Source organism: Bufo gargarizans, chromosome 1 (assembly GCF_014858855.1).
Source record: "Bufo gargarizans isolate SCDJY-AF-19 chromosome 1, ASM1485885v1, whole genome shotgun sequence".
Taxonomy (NCBI): Eukaryota; Metazoa; Chordata; class Amphibia; order Anura; family Bufonidae; genus Bufo; species Bufo gargarizans.
Window position 1 is genome coordinate 433849677 of NC_058080.1, and position 17931 is coordinate 433867607.

Sequence of the window (17931 nt, forward strand, 5' to 3'; positions counted from 1 at the left end):
CGCTGAGACTCTGATGCCAGGAAAGGAGCAACGACCTCAGCCCACTGGTCCTGGGGTAGCCTTTCCCTGGTGGCCACTTTTTCATACATCAACAGGTAGGTTTCGATGTCATCTGTGGGTGTCATCTTAGGGATCACTGCACGGACTGCTTTCCGGGCATTGTGGATGCTTGGGGTTGCTCCTGCTGTTTGCAAAGCCATCACGTGTTGTAGCAGCAACTGGTTGGTCTCTTGCTGCTGCTTATTAGCCTTGCGTTGCTGCAGGTTGGTCTCTTGCTGCTGCAGATTAGCCTCCGTGAGGGCCTTCAGAACAGCCTCCATTTTGTCACGTGTCACAGGTTTAAATCTAGCAGGTTTGATAAATGACATAGGCCCGTGTGAAAACCAAAAATATTTTGGCGTTCACGCCAGCCTCACTGCGCTTGCCCGCTCAAAGCCACCAATTGTAGGGATTTGCTCTGGTAGGCAGGGTAAGCGGACGCAATACAGAGGCAAGACCACGGTTGAAAAACAAAAGTCCAGTGTTTATTTACACAGAAAAGGCAGAAAAGAAAAAACAATGCTTTACAGGGTCCTGGTATTAATTCACACAGCAAGAGTCCCCAGAACAACATAAATCGCCTGGCAGACCACAGCAGGCTTTAGGGCGCCTGACTCTCATGCGGCTCTCATGCGGCTCTCATGCGGCTCTCAAGCGGCTCTCATGCGGCTCTCATGCGGCTCTCATGCAGCTCTCATGCAGCTCTCATGCAGCTCTCAGCCTTGCAGCGTGGCGGATCTCCTCAGCTCCCAAAATCACAGCGCTTCTACAGCTCCACTATCACTTGGAGGATCATACCACACCCAGCTGAGCTGCTGGCTGGGTTTTTAAACCCAGCTCAAAACTTGGCCTGGATGTGGGGAACAGCCACCCACCCTGCTCTGTGGCTGCTCCCAATAAGAACCGGCCCGGATTGGCTTTACAGCCACACTAAGTAAAACAGTGTCAGCGAGCACTCGCTGCCGCTGACACTCAAAATTACCGGTTCCTATCTCACCGAGTGACGCGTACCTTCCATCAATGACGGACCCTTGCACCTTCCTACAACCTATATAAGGTCTTTACCTATATACAGCCAATACCTATATACAGCCTATACCTATATACAGTCTACACCTATGTACAGTCTAAACCATGTAGACTTTACATAGGTGTAGACTGTATATAGGTATAGGCTGTATATTGGGGTAGACTGTATATAGATATAGGCTGTATATAGGTATAGGCTGTACATAGGTGTAGACTGTATATAGGTATAGACTGTATATAGATGTAAGCTGTATATATGTATAGACGCTATATAGGTATAGGCTGTATATAGGTATAGAATGTATATAGGTATAGGCTGTATATATGTACATAGGTATAGGCTGTATATTGGAATATAGACTATATATAGGTATATCTATCTATCCCACAGGGGTTATATTGTCTGGCATGGTGTAACCTCCATACATTTGCTGTACAGTATACATTATAATCCCTGTACAATGCCGTACAATATACATTATAATCCCTGCACCATGCTATACAATATACATTATAATCCATATACCATGTGGTTCAATATACAGTATAACACCTACACTGTGGGGTACGTTGTATATTGTACGGCATGGTGTATGGATTATAATGTATAATGTACGGCATGGTGCAGGAATTATAATGTATATTGTACAGCATGCTGTATGGATTATACTGTATATTTTACTGTATGGTGTATGGATTATAATGTATATTGTACAGCATGGTGCAGGGGTTATAATGTATACTGTACAGCATGGTGCAGGGATTATTATGTATATTGTAGAGCATGGTGCAGGGATTATAATGTATACTGTACAGCAGTGCAGGGATTATAATGTATATTATATGGCATGGTGCAGGGATTATAATGTATATTACACAGCATGATGTAGGGGTTATAGTTTATATTGTATAGCATGGTGTATGAACTATGCTCCATATTGTATGGCATGGTGCAGGGATTATAATGTATTCTGTACAGCATGGTGTGGGGATTATACTGTATATTACACAGCATGGTGCAGGGATTATAATGTATTCTGTACCGCATGGTGTAGGGATTATAATGTATATTACACAGCATGGTGCAGGGATTATAATGTATATTATACAGCATGGTGCAGTTTTTTTTAAATGTATATTACACAGCATGGTATAGGGGTTATACTGTATATTGTATAGCATGGTGTATGAACTATACTATACATTGTACGGCATGGTGCAGGGATTATAATGTATTCTGTACAGCATGGTGTAGGGATTATACAGTATATTACACAGCATGGTGCAGAGATTATAATGTATATTATACAGCATGGTGTAGGGATTATACTGTATATTACACAGCATGGTGCAGGGATAAAAATGTATTCTGTACAGCATGGTGTAGAGATTATACTGTATATTACACAGCATGGTGCAGGGATTATAATTTGTTCTGTACAGCATGGTGTAGGGATTATACTGTATATTACACAGCATGGTGCAGAGATTATACTGTATTGTATTGGATGGTGCAGGGGTTACACTGTATACTCTTAATGTGACAATTATCTTAGGTTTTCCTATCACCCACCTTTGATGGCGCTGTGCCCAGCTCTGAGCCGACACCGCTCGGCAGCTGCCAAGGCTTAGCGGGAACACTGGTTACGACCACATATAGGGCAGGGCCAGTGCTACCATAAGGCAGACCAAGCGGCTGCCTTAGGGCGCACCCTGGGGGAGAGCAGAAAAATGTGACATGGAGGGGGAGAAATGTGACATGGAGGGGGAGAAATGTGACATGGAGGGCTGATGTGACATAGGGGGGTGATTTGACATGGAGGGGGAGAAATGTGACATGGGGGCTGATGGCTGACATGGGGGCATGATGGCTTACATGGGGGCATGATGGATGGGGGCTAATGGCTGACATGGGGGCTAATGCCTGACATGGCGGCATGATAGTTGACATGGGGGGCTGATGGATGAGGGCTGATGTCTGACATGGGGGTCTGATCTGAGGTCTGATTAACATTGGGGGTCTGATTGGGGCTGTGAGCTGAGGTCTGATTAAAATTGGCGGTCTGATTGCTGGTCTGACCTGAGGTGTAATGGAAAATATTTTTTTCTTATTATCCTCCTCTAAAACCTAGGTGCGTCTTAGAGGGCGAAAAATACGGTCCTCAAACCAGCGATTGTCTGAAGCAGAGAGAAGATACCAGGACCACACAGAGGAGAAGCCAGCTGCTGCAGACGGGCCAGGTGAGCTGAGAGGGGGGGTGCCAAAATGTAGCTTCGCTTGTGTTTGCAAAAATCCTTGCACCGGCCCTGATATAGGGTGTTTGTGTAAACTGCAGAATCAGAGTAATAAATATTAAGGTTTACTTGGCTGTTAACCCTTGCTGTGTTACAGGAAAATTGGATTTAGATGGAGAATCGGAACAGAAAAAAGACATTTTTAAAATGTTTTACATATTATCAACAATCTCATTGAAATTTCAATGAAATTCGGAAGTCTTTGGCCTCATGCACACGACCGTTGTGTGCATCCGTGGCCGTTGTGCGTTTTCCTTTTTTTTTCGTGGACCCATTGACTTTCAATGGGTCCGTGGAAAAATCAGAAAATGCACCGTTTTGCAGCCGAGACCGTGATCCGTGTATCCTGAACGTCAAAAAAATATGACCTGTCCTATTTTTTTGACGGACAACGGTTCACGGACCCATTCAAGCCAATGGGTCCGTGAAAAAACACGGATGCACACAAGATTGGCATCTGTCTACTGGTAAGTGACAGATCATTAAGCAATGCGCCGCACAGACCTGTCACTTACCAGTAGGATGAGCTCCCGGCCGGACACAGACATTGCAGCTCGCAGGTAAATATAATGCTTCTACAAATTGTTAAGTAACCATGGCAACCGGGACTGCAGTAGCGTCCTGGTTGCCATGGTTACCGGTCGGAGCCCCAGCGATTAAACTGTGACTCCGATCGGTACTCTCCGCTGCCACCAATGATAGGGGGGGAGATTTTAATTAGGAGGGGGAGGGAGGGGGGAGGGCCCACTGGCCACCAACGAGTTAACTACAGGGGAGGAAGGGGGGGGGGGGCGGCCGCACTGGACAACAAAGAGTTAACTACAGGGGAGGGAGGGGGGCCCACTGGCCACCAATGAGTTAACTACAGGGGAGGGAGGGGGGGCCGGCCGCACTGGACAACAAAGAGTTAACTACAGGGGACGGGGGACGGGCCCACTGGCCACCAATGAATTAACTACAGGGGAGGGAGGGGGGGGGCGGCCGCACTGGACAACAAAGAGTTAACTACAGGGGGGAGGGGGGGCCGGCCGCACTGGCCACCAATGAGTTAAAAACAGGGGGGGGGGTCTGCCCCCTGCTGCCTGGCAGCACCTGACAGGCAGCAGGGGGCAGTCATGTACACAGTTCTTTTAGTATATTCTAATCTGAAGTGTCCCCATCACCATGGGAACGCCTCTGTGTTAGAATATACTGTCGGATTTGAGTTTCACGATCTAACTCACAGTGTATTCTAACATAGAGGCGTTCCCATGGTGATGGGGACGCTTCAAGTTAAAATATACCATCGGATTGGAGAAAACTCTGATCCGATGGTATAAAAGGGACTCCTGACTTAACATTGAAAGTCAATGGGGGACGGATCCGTTTGCAATTGCACCATATTGTGTCAACGTTAAACGGATCCGTCCCCATTGACTTGCATTGTAATTCAGGACGGATCCGTTTGGCTCCGCACGGCCTGGTGGACACCAAAACGACTTTTTTTTCATGTCTGTGGATCCTCCAAAAATCAAGGAAGACCCACGGACGAAAAAACGGTCACGGACCTACGGACGCAGTTTTTGCGGACCGTAAAAAAAAACGGTCGTGTGCATGAGGCCTTTCTCTCTTGACACCTTTAGGGGGTACAATCTCTTTTCAGAGAGAGCTTCTTAATCAGCACGAGGAAACTTATAGGTGATAGATGCTCATTTGGAATTCTGGGAACCTTACACTTCTGTCATCAGTGTATACTGAACTGCAGATGATGAGACTGTACACCACTGCCTATGCATGTGACTTTTGACACATCCAAATCAAGAGAATCATCAAAAGGTCTATGGATTTTGTGCAGAGCTCATTAAAGGGGTTATCCCATGATTAATGTAAAAAAATGAAAATCGGACATCATATCGTACAGGCATACTCAACCTGCGGCCCTCCAGCTATTGCTAAACTACAACTCCCAGCATGCCCAAACAGCCTACAGCTATCAGCCTTCAGCAGGGCCTAAGAGTTTCAAAACCAGACAAATTTGAGCAATTATTGCTAGAGGCTGGGAAGATATAAACTGGCAGAGGCAGTACAAAGATGGACCTCTGTCAGGGGGGCGAGGCAGAAAGCCTTGGTAGCAGGACTCTGGAGAGACAAGAGGGCTGATGAAACAGAAAATGTAAGGGGAAGAAGCAACCCAACAGTTTTTTTTTGAAGAACAGAGAGAGAGAGACAGGTGTGCAGTGGCTCTGTATGGGGTCTAAGGTGGAGACCGTAGGTTTGCAGGGGAGATGTAGAGGGGTAAAACCCCCAAAAATCATTAAACTGAAGCTGCTGCCTGTACAGAGAATAGTCACTCACCAACTTGTAGTGCTTGCTTTTATTTCATTTCACAGTCTTTTCTCCCCCTCTGTCCACTCTCACTTTGTTTTATTAGTTCTTTCCCTTCACCCACTGCCTCCTTATTCCTCCCTTGGATCCTTAATGGTACACATTCTCCTCCTTTGGCATCCTTCCATCTAGGGTGTGTGCAGGGGAGTAGCTAAAGGATCATAGGCCCTGGTGCAAGAGTTCAGCTTGGGCCCCCCTTCCCTCAGTGCCCTGTGGCCAGGGGCCAGGAAGCTCATAGCCTTCGTGCTGCCTGAAGCAAAAATTGAAAAGGCATCCCCACCGCCCCCCTATGCCAAATTCTTGACCCAACCCCTTCCCTCCAGCTAGAGGTGTAACGACCAGCATGCACTTTCTATAATACAGGTGTCTTCTTATGCAGCCCAAGGGTCTTTGGGCCCCTCAGCCTCCTGACCCCGGTAGTGACTGCTACCTCTGCACCCCAATAGCTACGCCCCTGGGTGTGTGTCACCTGTGACAGAAGCAGGGAGAAAGAGTCAGCCAGTAATTATTTTGTGTCTACTCCGTACCATGGCTGAAGACAGCAGGTTAGGAAAAGATGAACCGCCTTCCCTGCCATAACATTGATGTATGCTTGCTCCTTACTCCGACACTTTCTTCTATCTATTGGCAAGGCCTCTGCAGTAATTACATTGGACAAAAAAGCCCCGTACTCGGCTCTGCTTATAAGGTCTCAAATAATATTCCTTGAGCGCCAGATGGGCCCCTTATTATTTTTGTACAATCCCTGCTTTTTGATGGCTACCCTGGAGACAGGGAGCATGTCTCAGACTACCTCAGACTCCCTGTAGGCACTGTAGCTAAATTGTAGTCACAAATCACAACTGCATCCTAATGGAGATGGAGCTAAAAAGTGGCCAAACAGCAAGATCTGGGGAAAATAAATAGCAGATAACCATTCCCAATAAGCGGACTTAAAAATCAATGTAAAACTCAGACCTGGGCAGTCGCTTTTAATGGGACGAGGGGGGCTATAACCCGCCCAGCGAGTCCTTCAGCTTTTAGCTTGGAGACATAAGAATGATACAGAACCTGGCTGATTAGCTCTCTATACCCACAGTCATTCCACTGGAGCTAGTTCTAATTTATCAGCCTGTGATATAATTTTGAAATAGAAGCTTAACATCTTTTCTTTTCTCAGAAATTCATTTGAAGGGGGTTTACACGTAGTAACAAATAGGGGGGCTTATATAACTTTGATGAGAAGTTACAGTATGTCATTATGAGGAATTAACCAATAATGGAAAAGTCACAGCCTACATTTTCGGCATTCTTTTGTGATTGGACTTTTTCCTTGGGTCAACAGATTTCCTCGAAGATTTTTTTTTTTCATAGCTGCTTACAGTAAGGATATACTCACATATACAAAAATACTTCCTTCTTGTGCAGCAGTATTTATCTGTCATGAATGAGGAAGCACAGAACAGTGCCAAGCAGACTATGACTTCTGTGACTGTAGCTTTCTGGGTGAGTAGTGCCTTTACTTATCTTTACCCATACTAGCCCCTCACCATGACAATGTCTATCAAGAAAACACTTCATCAAGAATATTCAGGGCTTTACAACTAACATCAAACATCGATACACAAAATTTATTTTATGAACTCATTTTCTGTAGAAAATGTTTTTGGGCTCTTTGATTCTTGGCAAACTCTAAATATCGAATTTTGAAACAAGCAGTCTCTAGATGTCTTCTAGTAGTGTATTCCATTGCACAGTATTCACTTCCTTTACATGAATATTGTAAACTAGACTGTGCTACATGTCACTAGGGGGAACTTGCTTCATGTGAGTTTATAATACACCCACTGGTTGTAACGTTAATTGTATGATTTCATTCTGTGGCTACTGCATGTAAGGGAGAGTGCTAGGCGGGCACTGTTTATGAAGGTGCACTCTGTTGGCAGTGTTGTTTATTGTGGGCAGTCTGCTGCATTGTTTATGAAGGTGCCCTCTGTTGGCAGTGTTGTCTATAGTGGGCAGTCTGCTGCATTGTTTATGAAGGTGCACTCTGTTGGCAGTGTTGTCTATAGTGGGCAGTCTGCTGCACTGTTTATGAAGGTGCACTCTGTTGGCAGTGTTGTTTATTGTGGGCAGTCTGCTGCATTGTTTATGAAGGTGCCCTCTGTTGGCAGTGTTGTCTATAGTGGGCAGTCTGCTGCATTGTTTATGAAGGTGCCCTCTGTTGGCAGTGTTGTCTATAGTGGGCAGTCTGCTGCACTGTTTATGAAGGTGCACTCTGTTGGCAGTGTTGTCTATAGTGGGCAGTCTGCTGCATTGTTTATGAAGGTGCACTCTGTTGGCAGTGTTGTTTGTTGTGGGCAGTCTGCTGCACTGTTTATGAGGGTGCACTCAGTTGGCAGTGTTGTCTATAGTGGGCAGTCTGCTGCACTGTTTATGAAGGTGCACTCTGTTGGCGGTGTTGTTTATTGTGGGCAGTCTGCTGCATTGTTTATGAAGGTGCCCTCTGTTGGCAGTGTTGTCTATAGTGGGCAGTCTGCTGCATTGTTTATGAAGGTGCACCTTGTTGGCGGTGTTGTTTATTGAGAGCAGTCTGCTGGCATTGTTTATGAAGGTGCACTCTGTTGGCAGTGTTGTCTATAGTGGGCAGTCTGCTGCATTGTTTATGAAGGTGCCCTCTGTTGGCACTGTTGTTTATTGTGGGCAGTCTGCTGACATTGTTTATGAAGGTGCATTCTGTTGGCGGTGTTGTTTATTGTGGGCAGTCTGCTGCATTGTTTATGAAGGTGCACTCTGTTGGCAGTGTTGTCTATAGTGGGCAGTCTGCTGCATTGTTTATGAAGGTGCCCTCTGTTGGCACTGTTGTTTATTGTGGGCAGTCTGCTGACATTGTTTATGAAGGTGCATTCTGTTGGCGGTGTTGTTTATTGTGGGCAGTCTGCTGCATTGTTTATGAAGGTGCCCTCTGTTGGCAGTGTTGTCTATAGTGGGCAGTCTGCTGCATTGTTTATGAAGGTGCCCTCTGTTAGCAGTGTTGTCTATAGTGGGCAGTCTGCTGCATTGTTTATGAAGGTGCACTCTGTTGGCGGTGTTGTTTATTGTGGGCAGTCTGCTGCATTGTTTATGAAGGTGCATTCTGTTGGCAGTGTTGTCTATTGTGGGCAGTCTGCTCCATTGTGTATAAAGGTGCACTCTGTTGGCGGTGTTGCTTATTGTGGGTGGGCAGTAAACTGGCACAGATTATGAAGGTGCACTCTGTTGGCGGTGTTGTTTATTGTGGGCAGTCTGCTGCATTGTTTATGAAGGTGCACTCTGTTGGCGGTGTTGTTTATTGTGGCAGTCTGCTGCATTGTTTATGAAGGTGCCCTCTGTTGGCAGTGTTGTCTATAGTGGGCAGTCTGCTGCATTGTTTATGAAGGTGCACTCTGTTGGCAGTGTTGTCTATTGTGGGCAGTCGGCTGCATTGTTTATGAAGGTGCACTCTGTTGGCAGTGTTGTTTATTGTGGGCAGTCTGCTGCATTGTTTATGAAGGTGCACTCTGTTGGCGGTGTTGTTTATTGTGGGCAGTCTGCTGCATTGTTTATGAAGGTGCCCTCTGTTGGCAGTGTTGTCTATAGTGGGCAGTCTGCTGCATTGTTTATGAAGGTGCCCTCTGTTGGCACTGTTTATTGTGGGCAGTCTGCTGACATTGTTTATGAAGGTGCATTCTGTTGGCACTATTGTTTATTGTGGGCAGTCTGCTCCATTGTGTATAAAGGTGCACTCTGTTGGCGGTGTTGCTTATTGTGGGTGGGCAGTAAACTGGCACAGATTATGAAGGTGCACTCTGTTGGCGGTGTTGTTTATTGTGGGCAGTCTGCTGCATTGTTTATGAAGGTGCCCTCTGTTGGCAGTGTTGTCTATAGTGGGCAGTCTGCTGCATTGTTTATGAAGGTGCACTCTGTTGGCAGTGTTGTTTATTGTGGGCAGTCTGCTGCATTGTTTATGAAGGTGCACTCTTTTGGCAGTGTTGTTTATTGTGGGCAGTCTGCTGCATTGTTTATGAAGGTGCCCTCTGTTGGCAGTGTTGTTTATTGTGGGCAGTCTGCTGCATTGTTTATGAAGGTGCCCTCTGTTGGCAGTGTTGTTTATTGTGGGCAGTCTGCTGCATTGTTTATGAAGGTGCACTCTGTTGGCGGTGTTGTTTATTGTGGGCAATCTGCTGCATTGTTTATGAAGGTGCCCTCTGTTGGCAGTGTTGTTTATTGTGGGCAGTCTGCTGCATTGTTTATGAAGGTGCACTCTGTTGGCAGTGTTGTCTATAGTGGGCAGTCTGCTGCATTGTTTATGAAGGTGCACTCTGTTGGCGGTGTTGTTTATTGTGGGCAATCTGCTGCATTGTTTATGAAGGTGCACTCTTTTGGCGGTGTTGTTTATTGTGGGCAGTCTGCTGCATTGTTTATGAAGGTGCACTCTGTTGGCAGTGTTGTCTATAGTGGGCAGTCTGCTGCATTGTTTATGAAGGTGCCCTCTGTTGGCAGTGTTGTTTATTGTGGACAGTCTGCTGCATTGTTTAAGTGTGAAAGTAGCCTATGTGCAGCAAGCCCGCGTGGAAGCCAGTGTAGAGGATGGAATTGGTAGTGGCCCTGGTGTAGTGCTGTGTAGTAGTGTCATGGGGCTATTGATCCCTGGGGTCTGTTGCAGTGAAAGTTATTGTACTGAAGAGTTAAACGTAACAAAGTGCAATGTAATACATACAGTAGCAGCAGGCTTTAGTGCAATTCTTCTCTGGCACCAGCAAGGATATGGAGACAGGTTGGTTGCTGGTAATTCTGCACTTTACCTGTGACTTAGTGTTTTTTTTGTGATGAGGCCTTGAATGTTTCCCTTACCTCACAGCAGTGTCTTTAGAAGCTGAATTTAGCAGTTCTCTCTGCTGTCTTTATCCTCTCAAGGCTTCACTTAAGGCAATTTAGTGATAGTTCTCGCTGGAGAAGCTGCTGTAGGAGCAGGAGCACTGCAGTCTGCGTCCTCTCCGCTCTGTCTCTAGACAGGAACTCCCCTCTCTTAGCAGGAAGAAGGACCAGCCCTCTCCTACCAAGAGGGGAGGAACAGGGTGGTAATAATAATAACAATATAAACAATTTGTAATACCCCCAGGTCTGGAGTACTACACAAGTATTTCATAAAGGCATGCACATGTATTAATATATGCTTAATATCATTATCTTACATTCTTTGAGTCTAGCCCTCAATCTCATCAAATATATGTTGTTCTATAGCTTTATATATGACAATGTATGTGTTGTAATGTTTGTGTTGTAGAATACATTGGTTGTGCTAGGCTTTTGACAGTCACACAATTTTAAAAATTTTGGCTTATGTTAAAGTAGAAATGCATGATCAGGATAACAAGGATTGAAGACCCAAAGTGTCTCCAAAGTGAACGTCCTTAACATTTTCTATTTTATTAAGGTTTGTCAGTATTTTTCATCAGTATTTGTAAGCAGTGACAGTAGTTCAAATGAAAACCAGACCTGCTTCTAAATGAAGCTTGTGAATTGTTAAAACTTTGCCCACATATTTGTTTTTCTCATATGTAAAGAATTTCTTAGAACTCAAAATCGTACTCCTATATGCTGGTAGATAATATTGTGTCACACCATATCTTAAAGGGGTTGTGTCAAATTAAAAAAATGGTTCCCTATCCACAGCATAGGGGATAGCCATCTTATTGGTAGGATAATGACTGCTGGGACCATCGTGAGAATTGGGGTCCACTTTGCCAGAATTAATTAAGCATTCGATTTATTCTCTAATGAAGGCCAGTGAAAGCGGAGTACAACATTTGGCTATTTCTTGCAGTCTCATAGAGAGTGAAGGGAGTGGCAGCATGCATACGCTACCTGCTTCTCCATTTATATGGGGACATGGGACCCACGTTCTCATAGTTGGTTGGGATTTCAGTGGTTGTCAATACTTGTCCCTATCCTACCTAAGTTTGTATAGTGGGAAAACCTCTTTAAATAGCCAAGTTTAAAAGTTTCTCAATTCCTGACTGTAAGTCCTCATTGACATGTCCATGTCCGTGTGAATGACAAGATGGTTAGTGGTTTATCAGTGAAGATGTCCATGTTTGGTCCGTGTGTCTGTTTTTTGCTCTCCGTGTGTCATCTGTATAGGCTGAAAATTAATTTCAAGAGCATCTCCTAGCATTGAGCCATGAAACAAGGATAAAATAAGGATGCCATCCATGTCGTGTCTTTATTTTTTCACAAACCCATAGACTATAATGAGTGTAAGGAACACCTGAAAACGGACAGGATCGTGGCAAATCATTGATGTGTGGATACACATTTTAAATCAATGGGTACGTGTGCTGTCCATGAAGACACAGACAGCACACTTCCGTGATTCAATGAAGTGTGAATAAGATCTTACTGTGAAAATGTAGTTGTCAGTGACATCTGCCTTCCTGCTGGTAATCACCAAGTCATATTTGTACACCGAATTGTAGGAAATTGCAGGGACCTACATATACACCAAAATGTGAGAAGAGATTTTGATTTTAAAGTGGACTTTTTAGCAGCCCCATTGAGAGTTTGGTGTTGATTTTTTGTGTAAAATATATATTTTTTTTAAATTCTAGCCAGACATAAGAAATAAGGCCAGCTTTCCAAATCCAAAGGCGATGAAAACTTATCAAAATCAGTTTGATAATGGAGCACTCATGATTTCTGTCATTATTCATTTTATACATCTTGTTGCTTATTATCTTTTTCTTTCCCCTTCATCATATTCGCCTACCTTCCTTTCTGTTTTGCATAAAGTAACTGTGTTAGTCTCTTATCAAAAAGACTTTGCAATGATTTTAGAATTACTATACTATTTTAACCTTATAGGGGTTGTCCTATAAAAAAAATCTAAATTTTTCAAACCAGCACCTGAATCTGAATACTTTTGCAATTGCATGTAATTAACATTTTAGTATAGCCACTGAGTTATTAGTAAGGAAAGCTACCTGTATGTCGCCACCTGCTGTTTGTTCTATGTCTAGTTTATCTGTTCACCTCACCATATACAACAGCTGCAGTTCAGGTGCATGGGCCTACCTCCAGTCCACATATGAATTTCTAAGATTGCTGTCCAGCACCAGAAGTTCAACTTTATTTTATCACATTAAAAAGATGTCCATGGCATAATAAAAAACACTAATGCTTACATGATCGAAATCCGTAAGAGCTAGTGTTTTTTATTATGCCATGGACATCTTCTTGATCTAATAAATCTAATTATTTACATTTCTAGTGCTGGACTGCAATCTTGCGCTTTTTCCAGGACTGGCATGTTGGTGACCTATCCATAGGATAGGTCATCAGTATAAGAATCAGTGGGGGGGACCGATATCTGACAACCCCATTAGTCAGCTACTGGCAGTAGTCGCAGGTTCTAGGAGTAAATTGTGTATGGAGCCAGAACACTACAGCACTGTACACTATGTAGAGGCTGTTCTAAGGGAACTACTGCTCAGCTATCATTCATTTGAATAGGAGCATCATCTGCAGAATAGCCACTGGACCTTGTATGGAACTGTAGTGTTCCAGCTCCATGCACTTTACATCCAGAACTGCATCTGCCGCTAACAGCTGGCTGTGGGGATGCCAGCTGTTGGACCCCCACTTATATAATTTTAATGCCTTGTCCTATGGATATGTGTCACGGTGGGGAGAATGGGAAACCCCCCACCATACAATGGTGAGCAGGCAGGGTAACAACTAGGTCAGGGGCTGGGATAAGGGAGCAGGTCACCCCCTAAAGCATCCCTAATCCTCGCCCTAACTCCTCACCGTATGAGTGGACCTGGATGGTAGGACTGCTCATACCCATCAAACCTAGGATCCTGAGTCGCCCTGATAATCCCTCAAATAAAGAAAGGGCAGAGATGACCTGTTCATCCCAGACACGGATAAACAGGAGTCTCCACCGGCCTAGCTGCAAGGAAAAAGAGGAGATTGTATATAGTAACTTGATCGGCAGGTAAGCACACCATACAACACACTTACCTGCCGCAGCAACACTGACTGGAACCCAAACATGAATACTGGTGCCCACACACCATACAGGACACAGTACAAACAACACACCCAGGTATCCAGCATACCAGTTACTGCCTGGAAACCCCCATGCAAACAGGATGCATGGTAGCCCCAGGCAGAGCAGCATACAGACTTGTAGTTCCCCCTCCGGGGAACCCTGACACCCCCTTCCAGAGGCACACCACACAGGGAACATTTCTAGCAAACATGCTGGACTACAAACACCAACAGACCAGACATGTAACAACCACTAGACAAGACAATAACCACCCATACATAAACAACACCAAACATATGCAAGGGTAGTGAAGGGAAAGAGAACAACGGGAACAAAGGAGAGACATCATGGTGACCTTGATGTTCCTTAAGGTGGCCCTCAAGCACTGGGCAGATAGTAGAGGCCTTGCAGGAGCACAGCTCCAGCACAAAGCAAGGCTGGAGGAACACGGACCCCAGCCAACTGCCTAGCCAATTATCTAGCCACCAGCTAGATAATTAACCCCTCCGGTACCAGACAGGGAAGTCCCCAGGAGAAAGGAGGAGGCACCTACATGCTGCAACCAAAATACGTTACCGCTGGCAACAGCATGCATGGCAACCGTGTCACGGCGCACACCAAAGGCCATGACAATAGGTAATTAATATGTTGGTCCCAGAAAAGTCCTTAAAACAAGTATATTAAGCATCTATATTTCAGTCACAAAAGTACTTTATTACTAGTTATGTCATTTGTTTCAATTTAGTATTTTGAGTTAAAACTGTTTTGCAATCATTTTTTAATTTTTAGATTTTATTTGTTTCTCCAATGTCTATGATTTGTAGTACATAGAAGGCTGCAGATTGCTATACACAGTGAAATACATGAGACCCACTGTATGATGGCTTGTTCTCCTTAGTGATTGTCTAAGCTGATTTATGACCAAATCAAAGTTCAGCTTTGACTTGCCCATATTAGGATGGTGCTACTGTGCCAACCAGCCCAGGAGAAGTGGAGCAGAGGATGGCTTTGGCTGTAGCTGTCAATCACTGTGGCAATCCTAATACTGATGCTCCCTACGGCCAGGACAGTGAAAGGAGGGTGCACCCTTTCTTACCTCCGGGCACACCCTGATTTAGGGATCTACTGTCTAATGGTAGTTGGGGTGCCTTTGATGTTGTAGGTTTGGTGCAGGTACCAGGCAGAAGGTGTAGGGGGCACTGATCAGCATATGGTGCAGGAGTCAGCAACCAGGCCAGATGTAGTAAATGAATCTCTTTCTTTGCAGAATGGGAGTTGTAGTATATCCAATGGCATAAAACCACAGTGCAAATCTCCCCAAATAGCAATGTATGGATAGGAACAAAGTACTATTTCTTCTCTGTCTTCTCAAGGTCTCTTTCTGCAGAATCTATGGCTGGCAGTATTACAATGATAGTTGTAATTTCCAACTGAGAGATACAGGGCTTAAGATACGACTGGGCAGGTCTTGTCCAAGTGTAAAGGGTATCTCAGCAATGTCCCTCTCACACAGTAACGTCTATCAGCTTTGATCAGCAAATACCTTACTCTCTGGCTCTAATGCTCGTGCAGATTCTAGTCCTTCTTGGCCCTTTCCTTTATCTCTCTCTCTCTTTGAGTACTGTAGAAATTGTGATGTCTTTCACTCAGTAGCTAATACTCAGAGAAGGTGATTCCTTGGTTCTTTCTCCAGTCCTGTGAGGAGTAGAGCACATGTAGCAGCTTCCTCACTCTTCCTCTGCTAATACTAGACTACACCGAGCTAGGGATGGATCAAGAACTACAACCAACTTTCTGCAGGTGTTGTGTCACCCAGTCTGCATCCCACATTTTGAGGTCCCGCACTTTATGCCTTATGTTAGAAATGCCTATTCTTTTTCACAAAATGGACAACAATAGGACGTTTTATCTTTTTTGTAGGTTCGCCGAAACGGGCATATGGATGCAGACAGCATACAGTCTGTTGTCCGCATATTTTGCGGCCCCATTGAAATTAAGTCCGAAAATTTGGTTGTGTGAATAGACCCTAACTCCGTCACTTCCATACAAAGCCGTACTGGGAATATCAATGGCATAAAATGACATAACATTAAATAATGAAACAATTTGGCAAGTACCCTGGTCTGGGGTACGGCAGCACACAAAGCTTTTTTATGGCAGTTTTTGAACCATTTTTTTTTTTTAGCCAGAAGTGGATCCAGCAAGGAGAAGTACTGTATAATACCTTCCTTTATAGTTTTCATTCCCTACCCAGTTCTGGCTTTGGCTCAAAAAACTGCCATTCCATCAAAAAAAGCCACAAAAAGTTGTGTGTGACCCCCTTCCCCTTAATCAGCTAAGAATATTGTTCAGTAGGGGACAGAAATCCAGGGACCAAGTTGAGAAGACAGAACTGCTCAATGTGTAATATGTAGTGAATAGAAGCAATGACAATGTTGCTGTCTCTGTTAGACGAGGCGATCACATGAATTCTGGGTACTAGCTCTGCTAGTGACAGTATAGATAACTGTATTCTCTTGTAATTGGGTCTTCTGTGGATGCTATGTTAAAAATATATCCAAAAATAATAAAAATAATCGCAGTGATTGGAGACAGCTCAGATCAAAGACATTTAAAGAGAACCTGTCACCATGAAAATGCTATGTAAGCTACAGGCACCATTTTATAGAGCTGAGGAGTTTAGCAGATTGATATATACCAGCTCTGGAAAAAAATTAAGAGACTACTTTAACTACTTTAACTCCTTAGTTACCACTAATATGCCTTTTTACTGCCATAAACATAAGGGTTTTAGCTAAACAGCTGGCTTTAATCAATCATTACATGTACCCAAAATGATGCATTAAAAACTAGAACTTGTCCTGCAAAAAATAAGACCTCATACATTGATAAAAAAACTAAAAAGTTATAGCTCTTGGAATGCGATAAAAAAAAATGTGCATGGTCACTAAGAAGTTAAAATTAACTGTTCTTCTAGTATTACAATATATGGGTATGTGTTTGATGAAAATAAGAATTATAAAAACTATTAACAACATTTCTCACAAATTTTAGATACAAATATTGTATTTTAGAGCTTTTTTTAAAATAAAATGACAACTGGTCAAAATAACAAAACCGTTCCGGTAATATCAGACAGCAAATAATGCTTAAAAAACAAGTTCACATTCATGTTTAAACAACACTGTACTAATATTTAAACTTTGGCGGAGACCAGAAATTTTAATCACAGCTTTCATGCATCTTGGCAGGTTTTTTACCAGTCTTTCACATTGCTGTTGGGTAACTTTATTCTACACCTGGCACAGAAATTCAAGCAGCTCAGCTTTGTTTGATGGCTTGTGATCATCAATCTTTCTCTTCATCATGTTCCAGAGGTTTTCAATGGGGTTCAGGTCTGGAGATTCTGCTGGCCATGATGGGGTCTTTAACCTGATGGCCCTTCAGCCACACCTTGATGGACCTGGCTGTGTGGCATGGGGCATTGTCCTGCAAGAAAAGAAAAACAATCGTCAGTGATGGGAAACATTAACAGCAGAAGGAAGCAAGTTTTCTTCCAGGATAATTTTAACATGCCTTGATTCATGTGTCCAATTCCAGTCTTGCTGAAACAACCCCACGTGATCATCGATCCTGTACTAAATTTCATAGTGAATGTCAGACACTATGGTTTGTAGGTTTCTCCTTAAAAATTGGACTCATCATAAAAAATGACCTTACTCCAGTCCTCCATGGTTCAATCCTCGTGGTCTTTTGTAAACTTCTGCCTCACTCTTCTTTGCTTCTCATTGATGTAGGGCTTTTTTCTAGCTTTGCACGACTTCAGCCCTGCCTCTAGAAGCCCGTTTCAAACAGTCCTCACTGTGCATTTCACCCCAGCTCCCGCTTGCTATTCTTTTTGTAGGTCACTTGATGTGATTCTACGGTTGTTAAGTGATATTCGAAAGATGTGGAGATCATCACGGTCAGCATAGAATTGTTTTCACCCTCTGCCAGTCTGTAGCTTTATTGTTCCCAATTAGGGATGAGCGAATTTGCATAAAACTTTGTTTCAATACTGTATGGAGCGAGCGCTCCATACTGTATTAGAATGTATTGGCTCCCATGAGCCAAAGTTATTACTTGGAACTGAACCGGAGTAAGTAATCAAT

The 17931-nt window shown here is 43.9% G+C and overlaps 1 protein-coding gene across 2 annotated transcripts in view; it reads left to right on the plus strand.

Annotated features, from left to right (window-relative positions):
• The first annotated feature begins 7125 nt into the window (after window positions 1–7125).
• The window catches only part of LOC122932494 (programmed cell death 1 ligand 1-like), a 62107-nt gene continuing 51301 nt past the window's right edge, over window positions 7126–17931 (plus strand). For both annotated transcript variants that reach the window (XM_044286944.1, XM_044286953.1), the window contains exon 1: window positions 7126–7212. The gene's annotated coding sequence lies outside the window, so the exon portion shown is untranslated. The remainder of the gene's footprint in view (window positions 7213–17931) is intronic.